This window comes from Canis aureus, chromosome 9 (genome assembly GCF_053574225.1).
Source record: "Canis aureus isolate CA01 chromosome 9, VMU_Caureus_v.1.0, whole genome shotgun sequence".
Taxonomy (NCBI): domain Eukaryota; kingdom Metazoa; phylum Chordata; class Mammalia; order Carnivora; family Canidae; genus Canis; species Canis aureus.
This window is the reverse complement of record NC_135619.1, coordinates 23,269,831-23,290,192: the sequence shown is the minus strand read 5'-3', so window position 1 is coordinate 23,290,192 and position 20,362 is coordinate 23,269,831.

The window sequence follows — 20,362 nt, the reverse complement described above, 5'->3', positions numbered from 1 at the left end:
ATTATAAACCACGTTCTGGTGGTTCTAGTGGTTCTAGTGGTTCTTGACGATGAATATTTATCACATAAAAAGAAACATGACCTACTTAAGTAATTGCCATATTTTGCTCTATTTGAATACAATTATCTATCTCCTACATTGTATTCCCTATTTCTTCTATTACCTTTTGAACTCAGTCTCTTTATACTAGAAGAAAGTCTAAGTAATTGTTATGGTCGCTAATCTTGCAACCATCAAACTGACTTTTACTTTGGGAGACTACTCAGGATGACTTCTTCAGAATGCTGTTTTTAATAAAGCACTAAAGGAGTTGAGAAGTTGGTGAATGTTCCTATAAAGGTAAAAATAGGAAAACAGAAACAGCTGAGTATTTTAAAAGAGACCATTTAATTCAGAAAATTGGTCTCTAAAGACAGTAGGTTTCTGATTAAAACAACAATAAAACAAATCAAAACAAAACAAAATAAAATAAAACAAACAAAAGACCTGATAGCTACAAAACATAACTAAGAGAAATGAAATTACACCTAAAAAAAAAGGGGGGGATATACCATGTTCATGATCAGAGGATTTAACATTAAGATGTCAGTTCTCCTGAAATTTATCTCAAACTACAGTGAAATTCCAGTCAAAATCCCAGCAGGCTATATAGAAATGGGTGAACTGATTCTAACATCCACAAGTAATTTTTTTTTAAATAAGCAAAACAAAACCTCAAAGAACTGAAATAATTTTGAAGAAGAAAAAATAAATAGGGGGGGATGCTTTGCTTAGCATGGAAGCAGCAAAATAGATTAAAAATATAGAGTACAGAATCACTCATATTTAGATAATTGATTCCCAGTTAAAATGCAAGAAAATTTAGTGGAGAAAGATAGACTTTTCAAAAATTGACTGGAGTAATTGGATATCCAATGCAAAAAAACCCAAAACAAAACAATGTAAAACTTCAATCTATTATTCATACAAAAATAAACTCAAAATAGATCAAACTAATTGTAAAGTCTAAAACTGTTAAACTTCTAGAAGAAAATATAGGAGAACATCTTTGTAGCATTGGGTTAAGAAAAAAATTTCTAAGAGAATTTGTTAAAAAAATCTGTGAATTGGGCATTATAAAAATTAAAAATGTTTCTCTTAAAAAGACACTATTCAGAAAAACAAGCCACAAGCTGGGAGGAAATATGTGTAAGTTATATCTGATAACATATATTCAAAACATATAGACAACTGCCAAAAATCAGTAAGAAAAAGAAACTTCATATGATATATGAACAGAGACTTGAGAGATGATAGATGGATGGCAAATAAGCACATGGATAACAACATAATTAAGAATAGGAAATTAAAACCACTTGGGAGAAGATGCTCAATTTATGTCATCAGGAAAATGTAAATTAAAAACATTGAGATACAACTACAGACCTATTAGAATGACCCAAATCCATAATGCTAACAATACCAAATAATGACAAGAACGTGGAACAACAGAAACTCTCATGCACTCCTGGTGGGAATGTGGAATGCTACTTTGGGCAGTTTGGTGGTTTCTAACAAAACTATGTACATTTTTGGCATGTAATCCATCCACTGCACTCTTTGGTATTTACCCAAAGGGTTTAAAATTTAAACCCACACAAAAACCTATATATAGATGTTTATAGCAGCTTTACTCATAATTGCCAAAACTTGGAAGCTAACAAAATGTTCTTCAGCAGATGAATGGATATAGCAACTGTTGGCACATCCAGTTAATGAAATATTGATGCTTTAAAAAAAGTACAATTGCTGGACGATAGGGTAGTTCTATTTTTAACTTTTTATAGAACTTCCATACTGTCTTCCAGAACGACTGCACCAGTTTGCATTCCCACTAACAGTGTAAGACGGTTCTCCTTTCTCCACATCCTCATGAACACCTATTGTTTCCTGTGCTAGTGTTAGCCATTCTGACTGATGTGAGTTGACATCTCATTGTAGTTTTGATTTGTATTTCCTTGATGCTGAGTGATGTTGATCATCTTTTCACGTGTCTCTTAGACATCTGGATGTCTTATTTGGAAAAATGTTTGTGTCTTTTGTACTTTCTTCAACTATATTATTCGTTTTTGTTTTTGTTTTTGTTTTTGAGTGGGGGAGTTTGATAAGTTCTTTATATATTTTGTATATTAACCCTTTATCAAATATATAATTTGCAAATATCTTCTCCCATCCTGTATGTTGTCTTTTAGTTCTGTTGACTATTTCCTTCACTGTGCAAAAGCTTTTACTCTGATCAAGTCCCAACAGCTTATTTTTGCTGTTGTTTCACTTGCCTCAGGAGACATATCTAGTAAGAAGTAGCTATGGCAAATGTCAAAGAGGTTACTGCCTGTGGTCTCCTCTAAGATTCTGATGGATTCCTATCTCACACTTAGGTCTGTCATCCATTCTGAATTTATTTTTGTGTATGTTGTAAGAAAGTGGTCCAGTAATAGCACCTGTGATCCAGCAATTGCAATACTAGGTATTTACCCAAAGGATACAAAAATACAGATTTAAAAGGACACATGCACTCTGATGTTTATTTTTTATTTATTTTTTATTTTTTAAAGATTTTATTTATTTGTGAGAGAGAGAGAGAGAGAGATAGGCAGAGACACAGGCAGAGGGAGAAGCAGGCTCCATGCAGGGAACCTGATGTGGGACTCGATCCTGGGACTCCAGGATCACACCCTGGGCCAAAGGCAGGTACTAAACTGCTGAGCCACCCAGGGATCCCCCACTCTGATGTTTATAGCACCATTATCAACAATAGCCAAATTATGGAATGATCCCAAATGTCCAATCAACTGATGAATTGATAAAGAAGAGGTGAGATATATATATATATATATATATATATATATATATATATATATATATATATATATTCAGCCATAAAAAAGAATTAAGTCTCATCATTTGCAACGTCATGAATGGAGCTAGAGAGTATTACACTAAGTGAAAGAAGTCTGTCAGAGAAAGACAAATACCATAAAATTTACTCACATGTGGAATTTAACAAACAAAGGAGAAAAGGAAAAAAAGAGAGAGAGGCAAACCAAGAAATGGACTCTTAACTATAGAAAATAAAAGAAAAGGCAAAACTATAGAGAAAATAAAAAGATTGATGCTTGCCAGAGGTGGGGAGTTGAAGAGGAAGAGGAAGAGATGAATATGCAAAATGTAGATGAATTTTGGAACACTGAAAATACTCTGTATGATATTATAATGATAGATATATGCCATTATTCATTTGTCTAAATGGTAAGAGTGAATCCTTAGGTAAACTATGGATATTGGGTGATTATGATGTGCATTATAAGTTCAGTTCATCCTTGGAAAAAAAAAAGCAAAACTTGGGTTATGTTGACAGCGCAAGAGGCCCTGCATATATGAGGGCACTCATACATGATATATGGAAAATCTCTGTACCCTCAAGTTTGTTTTAAATTTGAAGCAATTTTAAGAAAAAACAGACTTTATCACAAACACACAATGAAATAAGTCTGTATTTCTTAAAATGGCTAAAATTAAAAACATTAACCATACCAAGTTTTGGCTAGGTAATGATGTCAAGGTCCTGGGATGAATCCCCACACTGGGGTCCCTTTTTAGGAGGTAGTTTGTTTTTTCTATTTTCCTCTGCCCCTCTGCCTGCTTGTGCTCACCCTCTCTCTTCCAAATAAATAAAACCTTAAAAAAAAAAGAAAGAAAGAAATCTCTATATATTTTCTATAAATATCCTGGAATATATATTTTATTCTTTTAAAGGAGTTTGTCTTGACCTCTTAATATATTAGGTGAAATTAAAGTAAACATGTTTTGTATTACGCTGGCATGATACGAAATTTTTGCCATTCAGAAAAACTGCTTGTATGTTCATGTATGAGGGGAGAATAAGAAAGGTATAAGAGTAACATCAGCAAAATTTGGGGGATATTTTTAAATTAGAGCGATTTGGGAAAAAATATTAAATACTATTCTGTTAATGAAAGACCATCAAAGAATATTTCAGACCATGTATTCTGCCCTTTGATCTCTTACATTCAACAAAAGAAAAATGCGACCATTCCTGGCATAATAATAATCTAAAAGGCCCTAGTGATAGGTATACTAAATAGATTCAAGTTATAAGTATAAAATTGGGTCTAAAGTGCAACCATACACACACACACATATAAAATAAATTTGAGAATTATACTTCAAAGAAAGCACAGCTAAAATAAATAAATTTTGGATCAGAGAATAATAAGTAGTAGACTAGGAATTACCATGTCCAGAAACACTAAAGGACAAGATAAGTCTGCTTGAAATAACAAAAGTTTTGTTGAAAGTAATCTGTGAAATACCTGTTTTTGACTTTTAAACATCCACTATCTAATTGTTTTATAATTATTAATATTAGGTCTATTTCTATAAATATGCAAGACATTCAAGAATCATTGCTATACTGAACTGTGATTTTTCTAAGGGATAATCCTTCCTATTCAAATTTGCAAGAACTCAGGGGTTTAAAGCATATTTTCTAAATCTCACTGATATTTTGGTAGACTTAGTTCAAAGACCTTAAAGATAACATCCCACAGAGCTTTAAAATTAAATATCAATGATTCTGTAAATTATTGATTAGGACCTAGAGGTATATCATGATGAATTGAAAGTGTCCCTGATGTACTTGCTTGGGTTTTCTTTAGTGCTCAGAAACCTGGATAAAAAAAAGACAGATAGTTGATAAATTTATGATGGTGTTTTCTCAGCAATGTGAGAAAGGGCATGGAGACAATAGAGTTGAGGACATTTACATTATTAAAATAGAATTTATATTCTTTGGATTTAGTTTACAAAGAGAAGAAATTGAAGACAAGGAGGGTACTTTACAATGGAAAAAAATAAGGCATCATGTAAGTGGTGGTTTATGGGGAATAAAATAATGAATGCAATTGGAAGAGGTTGTTAACAAAGCAGTTATAGACAGTTTAACTTTAGAGATGAAGCAACTGCTAATGCTGTTATGTTTGGATAACATAGCTGTAGGTTTGAATAGCTGAAATGAAGTATAACTGAAATGTTTTGGATCTAAAGAAGTGAAAAAAAAAATGGAATTTACCATGCTGGAGGGGTTTCTGTAAGAGCCTACAAATCAACAAGGACAATATTATGACTTGAGATAAGGAAGCACAGTTATGCTATATATCAAAATCTTCTATAAATATGTAAAATTTTACACACAGCAACAGTTAAAGTATATAACCAAATTTCATATGCCAAGACTGAGAAAGGAGTTTTATGTGAACATGAGAGAGAAGTGATTTGAAGGCAGCACTGGGAATCTAGATTAATATAGTCTCTACTTCCTGGCCCTGTGTAAAAAATGAAAGATTCACCGTTAACAAGATAAGAAAGAAGAGAGATACATGAAGGAAAGGACTCTGGAATTATGTGGGTATGGAAAAATCTGGTTTCCTATTGAACTAAAGGCTTGCAGAATATAGAAAAGGAGGAAGAAAGAAGTAGTAACTTGGATCAGAAAAAAAGAATAGGGAAAGTTAAGGATAAAAGAATATATGACCTGAAAAGTCCTGCATTTTGGGTAAGGCTTGCTTATGTTTTGACATAACAAAATTAGCTTTGCACTTCCTCTTAGGAGACATACTTCTCAACAGTTACATCCCCTAAAGCAAGACTACCTATGCCCTTATGTAAAAGCATTAAAAAACCCTCTACTCATCTAAGGATGAAATATAAACTCTTTAGAATCTTTTAGTGTGGTCTAAAATGCTCAGAATGGATGCCTTTTCAACATAATCTTCGAAGCATTGCGTCTATATTCCAGCCATATCAAAACTATTACTCCGTCTACGTTTTTGATGGAATGTTGTAGACTTTTAATCCTCTTGAGCAAATTTCCCCCAAGTTTCAAAATTTAGCATTCATTTACTTGTGTATGCTGCCCAAAAATGTCCTACTTTGAGATATAAGTCTCCATGAATTTTTCACATTTCTTCATGTCTAAAAATTAAGTCCATTTGCTCAGATTTATTTTAATTCCAGAGAAAATAACTCAATTCCTGGATATTCGGATAGTTTAAAAACAAACAAAAACTGTCTTCTTTCCCTCTCTGAATGTATGCTTACAATCTAGCATACTGAAGATAATGTCTCTTTCCAGAAGGGAGCACTGGAAAATTTTCCAGAAGCTCTCATAGGAAATTTGGGGTTTCCAAAGATCAATGATCATCAGCTGTGGCACAAATCGATTGCATATGCAGTATCCTACCCACTCTGCCTCTGTAATTGCCCCAGGACGATTTGAGATTGGAGAAAAAATGCAAACAAAAAGCTCATGTTACCTTCTGTGTCAGATAAACTCTAAATCCACTTGATCTTCTTGTCCCTTATAAGTCAAATATATAAAAATGTTCCAAGCCTACTTATCAGCTTCCAAGTGACTACTTAAATATTGCTTGATGCCCACACACATCAAAGAGTGTGTGTCCTAAAGAAACAAACTAAAAAGAGTGTGCCCTTTCTGTGTTTCCACTGTATACTATAATTATCCCAATTCTTTATGCCTTTTCCACTAGCTTGAAAATGCCTTAGAAGATTGCATTTTCACTTACTTCTACACATTTTACCCTGTAAGAGGACTAAACACAAAAGTACAATTACTACATTACAAAAGTGCCATATAATTATAGGGAAGTACTAGAGTATAAAGTACAGAGAAGCAGTAAGAAATTCTGACTTAGATATAGGTACTACATTTGGAGTATTCAAGTTCAAGTCCTAGTTTTAACACTTACCAGCTATATGACATTGGGCAAGTTGTTTCATCTCTCTGTGCTTCTATTTCCTCATTTATAAAAATGAAAACTATAGTATATACCTAACAGGCTGTTGTGAGGATCAAATAAGTAAATGCACTAGTGGAATAGTTTTGGCACAGTTAAAATATTGAATATTTTCTACCCATTATTAGTGTCTCAATACTACTGATAAATATAAAAAGTAGCTAAAAACCATTACATAAGGCAAGGACATTAGTGGAAACTATAAAAATAGTGATATTTTTAAAACTTTATTTTAGTAATTGCAACCATTCTATGTAAAGCTACCTGATATTATGAGTTCTCAATAGATGATAGGCAAATTGACTGATTCTCCAGGTTTTCTGGAGAACCCTAACACAAGGTCCAAAAATTAATTTTGAAGAAAACTGACAATAAGGTAAAACCTAGTATTTTAGGAATGATATTCCAGGTAAGATTGGCCTAACTCAAAACTTGTGATATTGCCTACACTGCCTTGCAAAATGTTATTGAAGGGACTTATAAATGCCTGGAATTCTAAAATACAAATAAGAAATAGAATTTTAAAAATTAACAATATTTTCAAATTTAATTAAATTTATTTTTAATAAAGAATATTTTTATAATGTAAATAACAATGTTGGATGAAAAGTCTCCAACTAGAAAATAAAAACCAAGATATATTCTTCATGTCCCTATTCATAAACTTCTCAGTGTCACTCTAGATCTTCAAAGACAAAATTCCTTACTTAATCCACATCAGAGACTCAGGTGAAAAAAACACCAAGAGTCCCACACTAAAATACCAGCCACCTCTCAGATAACACTGAAATTTTACAGAAATAGTGTAGAAATAGAATGAGTTATGTCTTCAGCCTTCTACACAGTCTATTAATACATTTTAAAAATGCTATTTTTTATAGGCATAAGATTTTTTTCCCCTTTTTTCCCCACTACATACAAAAAGGTTGAAGTAGACAATAGAGAATAAAGCATTTTTCACAGTTTACATCATTTTGGTTTCATACTTTTGTGTTCACAGATAGTTTTTTTATATACCTGTATGTGAAATTCAGTAAGAATAAATTCCCAGGTCATAGAAGGGGTTGTCATTAGCATTTCGAAATTTGTTAAGTTCCCTGAAGGTATTTTAGCACTGTTCCTAAAATCTTCATAATAGTTTAGCCCTCAGGCTTTCATCATTGGTATTGAAAATGAACTAATTCCAAAGGTGATAACTAAAATACTCATCTTTGTTATTTTTTAATAGATTTTATTTTTCAGAGCAATTTTAGATTTACAGCAACACTGAGGAGTAGTTACAGAGATTGCACGTATACCCAAGGCCCCTCACGTGAATAGCCTCTTCCTTTTCAAGGTCCCCCACCAGAGTGGTATGTTTGTTGCAAGTGATAAACCTACACTGATACATCATTATCACCCCAAGTCCATAAATTACACAACTGTACAACCTTAAATTGTTAGAAAGCAATGAAAGAGAACTTGGTTTGACTAGAAAATTTCTGAGATGTTGTTCTTTTGTTTGGGAAGTCAGTCTCCAGAGTAGTATATGGTGAGAAATTTTATTTTATTTTATTTTTTCTTTTTTTTTATGGTGAGAAATTTTAAAATGTGAATATATAAGGTATAGAAGGAACATACCTCAACATCATAAAGGCCGTAAAGACCCACAGTGAATTTGGGGAAAACTTGAGCTTCTCCTTTAAGGTCAAGAACAGGACAGAGAAATCCACTTTCACCACTATTGTTTAACACAGTAATTGAAGACCCAGCCTCAGCAATCAGACAACAGAAATAAATAAAAGGCATCCAAAATAGCAAGGTAGAAGTCAAACTTTCCCTGTTTGTAAATGACATGATATTCTGTAGAAAACCTGAAAGATTCTACCAATAAATTGCTAGAACTGATACATGAATTCAGCAAAGACGCAGGATATAAAATCAAGGTACAGGAATCTGTTGCATTTGTATACACCAATAATGAAGCAGCAGAAAAGAAAATCAAGGAATTGACCCCATTACAATTGTACCAAAAACTATACGGTATCTAGGGATAAATCTAGCCAAAGAGGTAAAAGAAACAAAATAGATGAACATAGGGGAAGGGAAGGAAACATAAGACAAAAACAGAGAGGGCAGCAAACCATAAGAGACAGAGAACAAATTGAGGGTTGCTGGAGGGAAGGTGCGTGGGAGATGGGCTAAATGTGTGAAGGGTATTAAGGAGGGCACTTGTTGTGATGGAGCACTGGGAGTTATACATAAATGATGAATCACTAAATTCTGTTCCTGAAACCAGTACTACACCATATATCACTCATTTGAATTTAAATAAATATAAATAAAATTATAATACATAGGCTTCATATATGTGAAAGATACAAGACCACTCTTCACTATCAAACTTAATAACCAATGCCTAGCCTATAGCTTTTAGCCACATAAGAAGGTGATATATATATAATTTATGGCTTACAGAAAAAAGTAGGGATTTTTTTCCTTATGGCTCATTAAAACAAATATAGAAATGTCCTATATTTGTAAATATAAGTTTCAATGATTGCATGGCATTAATTTGTTTGTAAGTGTCACATATATTGAAGAATATTTAAAGACAACCCAGGGGGTCTCAGAACATATTGATATTCACATGCATTGACATAAGCTTTAGTTCACATGTACCTGCCCCATTTAAGTTTCTTATTTAGGAATATAAAAGGAAATAAATATATACCTGTCTCTACAGCATCAAAGTATTTTGATGCCTGAATTAATAATTTATTTTATTTCCAAGGATTCATTTACTAGATTTCATTATCACTTATTGATTTTCTAGCCCGAAAAAGAGTAAACATCAGTAATATAACTCTAAACCTCTTGGAAGAAATATATTTATTAATGGAATAAATACAAACTCAGCTGTTGTAAGTATAGAATGAATACTTAGAGATGAATAAATGAGTCAGAAGTTCAAATTTCTCTCAAAGTCAGATTTAGTAGAAATAATATTAATAATTACTTATATAATCTGCAACCACACACACAGAAACTCTCAAAGCTAAGTAGAGTAGTGTTGGGGAAACAATAAAATCTCACCCAAACCCAGAAAGCCTCTCAGCAAAGGTAGAGAAAAAAAGAACTTCATTATTGAATAAGCATGAAAGCAGACTGTGATGTGCATCACAGTCAATCTGCTAGGAGACTGCAAAGATGGAAAGTTATCTTGCCCCTCTATATAGCCAAGCAGATACAACCCATTATGCACATGTTCTCAAGATAAATAATTAGTCCTCAAGTAAGATGACTTGATAGCACCATTTTTTTTTTTTTTTTTTTTTTTTTTTTTTTTTTTTACAGATAGTTCATCCTAAATTTACTTGGTAGTTGGAATCACCATCTGTGTTATCTAATTGGTTTACCTACAGGAAAAAAAATAAATTCCTTATATCTTTATGAGAAGGGGCAGTTTTACAACTTAAAACTAGAGATCCTGACAAAATGAGGCTCATATTCAGGAAAACTGGGAGATAGGAGCACTATCTTTCTTGATGATGACATATCAAAGAGACTGTTCTTCAGAAAGATACTCCAAGGTCTTAAAGCTGCCAAAAGACTCAAATAGCTTTTAAAAAGACTTACATACATTTCAGAGAGAACGAATTTAAATTCCAAGTTTCATAAAGTAAATGCTCCCAGAGAAAAGAAACGAGGGTTTCATCTCTTATTTTCAATAGGGAGAATTGAGCCTCTTCTATGTAATTCTTATTTGACCTTGAAATACTTATGATTTTACAGGTAAGGAACTAGAGTTTAAAAAGTCTAATATATCCAAGTCTTCACAGTTAGCAAGTAACAGATCTACTTGTATTAATTAGATATCTTTTATATGAGGTCAGAGAATATCCTATGCACTAAAGGGGAGGAGGATGCATATTTCATTGCTATAAAGATCTATTACAAAATACTAGATATTTTATTTTCCCGGGGGGGGGGGGACTTTGAAGAAGTTCAAACCCTTCATTTTATTTCTTGCACCTGCTTAATTCTTTGCATTTGTTTAATTTTTTATTCTTGTGAATGAAATATTTTTCTAATTCACAGAAGTGGAAAATTTGGCTTATCTCTTCAGTTTAACTTTGAATAATAGTCCATTTATCAGTAGAGAGGCTTCTCTATGTCATACTATCTTTAATTGACAACCCTAAGGAAGAGAGTAGTGGGAGCACCTCAGGTCTAAGCTATGGTGGATGCTATATTGTGCTCCTTAAATACCTTTCAGGGCTAAGGATGGTTTTTTGCAGGTCTAAGAATTCTGCAGGCTGATGGGCTAATGTGAGATCTGCTTAACAGAAAAGCCTTACCCAAATCACAGCCCATTCTGGGGACAGCCTAAATTCAAGACTGGTAGTGAGGAGGTATTAAAGACCCACCCCATCATTCCATACCCAGGAAACTCTAAATTCATATCCAGACCTTCAAAGCTTTATAAGTGAAGAGCTGAGTCCTACATATGATGGTATCTTCTCTCTCTGCCCCACTGCTCCTTCTTTCTCTTCCATAGGTATTGATCACGAAAACTCTGATAAGCTTGGTATACGGATTTCCATTTCATCATTGACAATGACACTTCTCCTTTAGTCAGGGTCCTCTAAATCCTTCCTTTGACTAGACCTCACCTTGACCTCTGTGTTTGACCAATTCAGCTACTTTGGGGAATAATTCTGCCAGATGCAAGTTCAGCTGAAATTCCTCAATCTTTTAGCATGCCTTACCAAGAATCCTGCTAAGTCAGCTTAAGAATTACCATAAAGCCAGATTTTTAAAATTGGTCCTAATGTAGTAAAAGATTAAAAGTTTACAAACCCAAGACTGACAATATCAGAACCATGCTCCTAGATCATTATACAAGTGGCATATATAAAATGACCCAGAGGAGAGCCACTAAGGAGAAACTGCACAAAACCCACCTACATGTACACATATCCCTGCAATATTATATAATAATGTCATATATGGATACATATAAATATTTTTGAAATTTATGATGAGCACATTCTTATATTAGGATATTTAGATCCATATAACTACATTATCTTAAATATTTAAAAATTGAAATTAATGCTGATATAATCCAATGACTTTGGCTTCATTTCACCAGTTTTACATCTACTGGTGTATCAGTTTATTTGATTTTATGGCAATTATTTCTGTTGTGGTATAAGAACACTTCACATGAGATTTACCCTTTAAATTTTTTTAAATGTACAATACAGAATTGTTAAGTATATGCAAAATGTTTCATAGCAGATCTCTAGAATTTGTCTTGCATAACTGAAATTTTATACCTATTGAATAGCAACTCCCTATGTCTACACCCTAGACCCTGGCAATTAGCATTCAACTCTTTTTTTCTCGAAAGATTTGATTTAAATGATGTTTCACATAAGAGGAATCATGCAGTATTTGTTTTTCTGCAACTGGTTTATTTTGCTTAGCATAATGTGCTCTATGTTTGTCCATCTTGTTATATATGGCAGGATTTTCTTCTTTTCCTTAAAGATCTACTTATTTTAAAGAGAGCGAGAAAGAGCATGAATGGGGGGAAAGGCAAAGGGAGAGGAGAGGATCTCAAGCACACTCCCTGCAGAGCATGGAGCCTGACATGGGGCTTGACCTCATTACCCTGAGATCATTACCTGAGCTGAAATCAAGAGTTCGATGCTTAACCTACTAAGCCACCTACACAACCCAGGATTTCCTTTTGTAAGGGTAAGTAATATATATTTGTGTGTTAGTGTGTCATGCTTTATTTATCCATTGATGGAAACTTAGGTTGTTTACATTTTGTAGCTATTTTCAATTCTTTTTTTTATTTTATTTTTATTTTTTTATTCTATTTTTTATTTATGATAGTCACACACAGAGAGAGAGAGAGAGGCAGAGACACAGGCAGAGGGAGAAGCAGGCTCCATGCACCAGGAGCCCGACGTGGGATTCGATCCCGGGTCTCCAGGATCACGCCCTGGGCCAAAGGCAGGCGCCAAACCGCTGCGCCACCCAGGGATCCCTATTTTCAATTCTTTTTGAATAAATACCTTGAATTGGAATTACTGTTGCATGTGGTAGTGGTATTTCTAATATTCCAAGACACCTAAATACTATTTTTCTATTGTGGTTGTAGCATTTTGTGTTCCCATTACGAATATATTTCCATTGAAGGAGATTGTACACATGAGTGGTGCTTTGCTCTTATAGTTACAGGTATAACCCCTTGACAAGTGGCTCTGGTGACCAATGGGACTGCATTTGCTGGTCCCATAGGACTATAACAAACAAACAAACAAACAAAAACCCCAGTTCTTAAGTATAGAACTAATGGACAAGCAGGGCTAAGTAATGAAAGATAGGTAGGAGGCCACAGAATCAGGTTCACAAAAATCCCAAAAAATGTGGAGATGAAAGGAAACTAGAGAGAAGCAAACCAGAGCATCCTGTCCTAGCTGTCAGAGGTGAGGTCTTATTACAAAAGCTACTTGTAACCAAGAATTATCAGAGGGTAAGAAGGAAGTCAGACATTAAAGGTGTTATCAGTGGTCCTTACTCAAAAGTGATATCAATAGATATGTCAAAAGGATTTAGGTTCCCTCGTTGGCTTTCAAAAAAAAGACCAACCCTACAAGCAGCCAGTGGCAACCCTGTACAGACCCATCTCCCTCCTGACAGCTTTCTCTGTATTCTTAATAAACTTTTATTGCTTTCTTAACTCTCCTTTGTCTGCAAGATTCATTCCGAGCTCTCCCGCTTCAGGAAGAACAGATAGAAATGCCCATCTCCCTATCTTTCCTTGAAAGAGATCTCTCTGTATACTTCAAAAGCTGCTGCTTGAGGATCTGGTTTCCAAAGAAACTACATCTTGAGTCTGACTGCTGTCCTTCTTTTTGAGATACATGCAGGTCTTGCCATACTCTCAACTAAGAACAAAGAAAGCAATATGTATAATCATAAAAGTTTGAGAGACACCCAATAACTCAGGCCAGGCTGAACAATAAGGTGTATCTCCTACAAAACGCCACTCTGTCAAGAGAGGGGAGGTTGGTGTTTTAGCACATGTGCTGAAATCAATACAGAGAGTAGAAGAAACTGAAGAAATAGAAAAGTGTGTTTCTCAACAAAAGAACATAAAACTCCAGAAAAAAAAGACCTTAATGAAACTGGTATAAATGATTTCCATGATAAAGAGTTCAAAATAATAGTTATAAAGATGCTCGCTGAGACCAGGAGTAAAATGTATGATTTAAAGTAAGAATTTAACTAAGGAGACAACAACAATAACAACAACAACAACAACAACAACAACAACAACAACAAAAGATAGTAAAGTACCCAACAGAAACCAGAGTACTGAAAAATACAGTAACTAAAAAATTGAATAGAGGGGATCTAACAGGAGACTAAATCGAGTGGAAGAATGAAAGCAAACACAATGAGGGAAGTAGAATATATATAATCATAAGGAAAAAATTAAATGAATGAAAAATAATGAAGATAAATTGAGGTACTTATGAGATACCAACAAATAGGCCAATATACACATTATAGATTTCCCAGAAGGAAAAGAGAGAGAAAGAGAGGAAGAAAACCTATTCAAATAAATTATGACAAAAACATTCTTATCCTTGAGAAAGAGAGATATCCAGATCCAGGAAACACAGAGAATCCCAATTAGAATGAATTTAAACACACCCACATTAAGACACATTACAGGGACACCTGGGTGTCTCTGTAGCTGGGGCCTGCCTTCGGCTCAGGTCGTGATCCTGGGATCCCGGATCGAGTCCCACATGGGGCTCCCTCCGAAGAGCCTGCTTCTCCCTCTGCCTGTGTCTCTACCTCTCTCTCAGTCTGCGTCTCTCATGAATAAATAAATCTTAAAAAAAAAAAAGACATATTATAATTAAATTGTCAAATGTTAAAGACAGAGAACCTTAAAGCAGCAAGAGAACACAGCTTGTTATGTACAAGAGAACTACCAGATGATTAACTGATTTTTTTTTTTTTTTAGCAGAAATGTTGCAGACCAGAGTGAGTTGCATGACATATCCAAAGAACTGAAAGGGAAAAAAACCTCCAATCAAGAATACTCAGTAAATGTATTCTTTGAAACTAAAAGACAAAGAATTTTCCTGACAATTAGAGCTGAAGTGGTTCACCACTACTAGAGTAGCCTTACAAGAAATATTAAAGTCAGTTCTTGAAGCTTAAATAATATGAATAACAAAAAAACATAAAAAGTATCAATTTAATATAGTAAATAGAGTTAAATTCAGAATACTCCAGTGTTCAAATGGTGTCACATAAATCACTTATAACCCTACAATAAAAGTTAAAACTCAGAAATATGAAAATAATTCTAATGATAGTAGTTTATTGATGGAACACAGGATAAAATGTATAAATTATAAATTTAAAAAATAAAACGTGGAGAGAAAAAATGAAGAACTTTAGTATGTATTCAAAGTTAAGTTGCTACCAGTTAGCGATAGACTATTATAAATCCAATGTAATGCAAAGCAAAAACATATAATGGATACAAAAAAAGATAAAGAGAAAATAATCTAAGCACACTACTACTAAAAATGATCAAATCAAAAAACTAAAGAACGAGAGAGGAAAAAAAGGGATAAAGCACTCAGAAAACAATTAACAAAATGATAATAGTAAGCCCATACCTATTCATAATTAGTTTAAATGGACACAATTCTCCAGTCAAGGGACAGAGTAGCTGATGAATAAAAATACAAGATCCAACTAAGTGCTGCCTATATGAGACTTAGGTTAGCTGTAAGGACACACACAGACTGAAAGTAAAGCAAAAGAAAAAGGTGTTGCATGCAAATGAAAACTTAAAGAAAGCTAGAATAACTATATTTGTATCAGAATAGATGAAAAAATAATAGACTTCAAAAATAGACTTAAAGCCAAAGACTGTAATAAGAAACAAAGGTCATTAAATAATTATAAAGGGGAAAAATTCAAGAGTATATAACGTTTGTAAATATTTATGCAGCCAACATAGGTGCAGCTAAATACATAAAGCTGAAAAGAAGGAAGGAAGGAAGGAAGATACAGTAGTAGAGGACTTGAATATCGGACTTTCAATGCTGGATAGATCATCCTAACAGATAATCAGTGAGGTAATATTGAACTTAAACAACATGTTAGAACAGATGGACTTGACATTTACAGAACATTCTATCCAACAGCAGCAAAATACACATTTTTTTAAATGCAAATGAATCATTCCCCAGGATAGCTCATCTTTTAGGCCAATAAGTCTTAATGAATTAAAGAACACTAAAATCTTATCTTTTCCTAAGACAATTGCATGAAATGAAATCAACTATAAAATGAAACTGGAAAACTCACAAATATATGAATATTAACCAACATGTGGTTGAATAATTTATGGGTCAAAAAAGAAATCAAAAGAAATCAGAATTTTGAGACAAATGAAAATATAACACACTAAAACTTATGGGCTACACCAAAAGCAGTTCTTTTATCTTTTTTTTTTAAGATTTTATTTATTTATTCATGAATGACACTCAGACTGAGAGGTGGAGGCATAGGCAGAGGGTGATTGAGAGAAACACATTTGACTAAATTCAACAATCATTCACAATCTTAAAAGCTCTCAAAAACAGAGGAAACATAATAAAGGCCATATACGATAAGTCCACAGCTAACATCATCCTCAACTGTGAAAAACTCAAAGATTTTACTCTAAAAATCAGAAAGACAAGGGTGTTCACTCTCACCACTTTAATTGTATATATTTGGAAGTCCTAGCTAGAACAATTCGATAAGGGGGAAAAAATCAATAGAAGAGTAAATAGAAAAGTAAAAACTGTTCATTTTGTATATGTATATGATATAGAAAACCCTAAAGATTCCATAAAAAAACTTTTAAAACAAATTCAGTGAAGCATCAGTATTTAAAATTGATATAAAAGATCATTTGTGTTTCTCTACACTAACAACAAACTATCAGAAAAAGAAACTTAAAAATAATCCCATATACAATTGCATCAAGAGGACTAAAATAAATGGGAATAATGTTCTGTTTTTCATGGAAACTGAAAATTCTAAAATTTATATGGAAATGCCATGGGCCAAGAAAAGCCAAGACAGATTTGGAAAAGATCAAGGGTGGAGATATATTCATATATCAGATATGAGCTCTAGTACTATTTGAAAATCTACAGCAATTAAAATGATACTATAATAATAAAAGGAGGGACAGAAAGACCAATGCAACACAATGAACAGTCTTGAAATAAATGCACAAATAATAAAGTCAACCTATTTGTAAATAAGCTGATGTTGCATATAAGTGGGAGGAAATGGTCTTTTCAATAATTAGGTTTTTTATTTTTTAATTTATTTTATTTTTTTAATTAGGTTTTTTAAACTGGATATGCACATGAATAAAAAAGAAGCTTGAAGGGATCCCTGGGTGGCGCAGCGATTTGGCGCCTGCCTTTGGCCCAGGGCGCGATCCTGGAGACCCGGTGATCGAATCCCACGTCGGGCTCCCGGTGCATGGAGCCTGCTTCTCCCTCTGCCTGTGTCTCTGCCTCTCTCTTTCTCTCTGTGACTATCATAAATAAATAAAAATTAAAAAAAAAAAAAAGAAGCTTGAATACCACCTTACACTATATTAAAAATAAATTCCAGATGATGCTCTAAATATGAAAGATAGCACAATCTTCCAGAAGATAATGACAAATACTTTCATTAATTTGAAGAAGAAAAAGTCATTTAAACATGATGCATCATTTATCCACCAAAAGGGGGGGGGAATCAATAAACTTGACTAAATTATAAACTTCTCTGTGAATTAAAAAAGGACCCTTATAAGAGTGAAAGGATAAGCCAAAGAATGGAAAGAGTCTTGCAGTACATATGGCCACAAAAGCCTCAACATAAATGTGGAGAAAGAATGGGCCAAAAGGATATCCAAATGATTAACTTACAAGTGATGAGAGAAATGTACACTACACCACATGAAACACACTTACACACTTGAATGACAAATAGCTTTAAAAGAGTGATAAAACTGCAAGTATTGTTGATGCTATAGAGAAACTGAATTTTTCATATATTGCTGCTAGCAGTAAAATTTGTTACAACCACTTTGGAAAAATTACTTGGCAATATACTAAAGTTCAATATATACATAGGGTATTCTCCAGGCATTCTCTATTTGAAATACACCTTACAGAAATTGTGATAGATGTGCAAAATTTATCATGGTAGAAGTGGTCAAAACAGTTGATACCTTTCAGTGGAGGGGTTAAAAGAATGATTCTAGTGTACAGTTGATACCCTATCTGTTGGGTAATAGTTGTTCACTTTGTAACAATTTTTTAAGCCGTAAACTTCTAATTGATATATAATTTCAAAAATATGTCCAGTAAGAAATAAAGTGAAGAGAACTTGAGATATGACATAAATATAGCATATGGAATTTGGGTCACAATTGGAACAAATCAGCTATTAGACATTTACTACATAACTGTGGTAACTATGAACAATAACTAAATTTGAAGGTACTAAAGAGATATTGCTAATTTTTAGAGAGTGAAAATGGTGTTCTGTTATGAATTTTTTCTTTGTTTTTGTTGCTTTATTGCTTTTTGTTTTACTTTTGGAGGACAACTAAAATACTTCAGGTTGAAATCATATGATGCTTGGATTTCCCAAAGTAATTCCGTTGAAAACATGGAGTAGGAGAGGTATAGATGATCAAAAATTGACTAAGAGTTGGCTAATTGATGAAACTGGTTTATTAGTTACAAGGAGGTTATCATTCTATAATTTTCTCTGTACTTAAAATGTATAAGCACAAAAAATGTATAAGCAAAAATAACTAATTTTTAGAAAATTATCAACTCAAATTTGTGCCTACTAACATAAAGTTTCCTAGGTAAAATATGTCAAGTAAAAATCGAGTGATTCTTTTTATTCTTATGTCTGTATTTCATAATTAATTCCATGTTTGTTTTATGGATTTGCTTCAGTATTTATATAGAGACAGGGAAACAGTCTGTAGCAGTCTAACAGAGATACTGAAAAAGTTTGATATGCCAGTCAACACTCTGGTAGTCTGGTTCAGGCCATGCTACTGCCATGTTAAGGGGTAAGGAATAAACTATACTCTTTTATCAACTCTCAAAGCAACCCATTCAACTATTGTTAGCAATGGCTAACCCACCACATGGCATATATTCCCCCTAATTTTAAAGAAAAGGCATTCACAACTCAGGTTGGGCTTTTAATCTTTTCACACTGGCTCCAGAGACAGGAGACATTAAAGTATGTTGCAATATTTGCTAAATCTGAGCTGCAATAGCTATAAAATCAGCTTCCTCATGAGGTTTCAGTTTACAAATAAATCCTCACATGAATGGCAGATGTGAGGCTTCCCTGTGTGTCACACTTTTTTATTTGGGAACAACAGACCACCAATGTGAAAAATTATGAGTGAAAAATTCACTCTTATTGAAACTAACAGATACAGAAGTTTCAATTACTTGAAATTGAAAAATGGAGCTTTAGCATAGAAGAGAGAGTGCTGATCCCTGAGAAAGATCAAAGAAATGAAGTTCCTAAATAAGAGGAAAGTAGGATAGAACTAGCAGAAAAACTGCACTTCGTTAGCAGATTTCTGTAACTGAAGAAACAGAATCTAAGAACAGATATATTTAAGGAGTGCCTGGGTGGCTCAGTCTGTTAGGTGCCTGACTCTTGGTTTGCTTGGGTCATGATCTCATGGATTGAGAGATGAAGCCTTGTGTTGGGCTCTGCACTGAAAGAGGAATCTGCTTGAAGATTCCCTTTGCACCCCCTCACCCCCTTACAGAGTGTAAAATTTGGTTGGGTTTCCCCATTCCACTTCAGTCATTACTTCACCCTTCAATCACCCTCGCATCTCAGAGGATGGGCTGTTACTGAAAGTTTGCATGAAAAAAACAATGATGGGTGGCATTCATTTTAGGATTGTGGGTAGGCAATACAGTGAAAAAGGCTTTTCATTGCAAAAATCAATATAACAGAATAGCTTTATTCTGTGCATTTTACCTAAAAAGCAGGAAAAAAGTTTGAACATTCACATGAACTGAAGACAGGGGGCCCACAGATTCTGAAAATGATAGTCCAAACTACTGAAAATACTGAAAACATATATTCAGATCAAAATGAGAGTTCAAGAACGATTTCATAAAAGGGATATTTTTGTTCTATTTGCTTTTATAAAGGTAACATTATTATCCAGTGATATCAGTTCAATTGTATCAAATCACTGTTTGTACAGACATATCTCTTCTAACAAGTAGATTGAAATAGAATAGTAACAGGGGTCTTAAACATTAAATCATTTTAAAATTTAAATCCTAATATTATTATGAAAAGACTATTTTTTTTTTTTCTAAGGGGCTCTTAGTTCA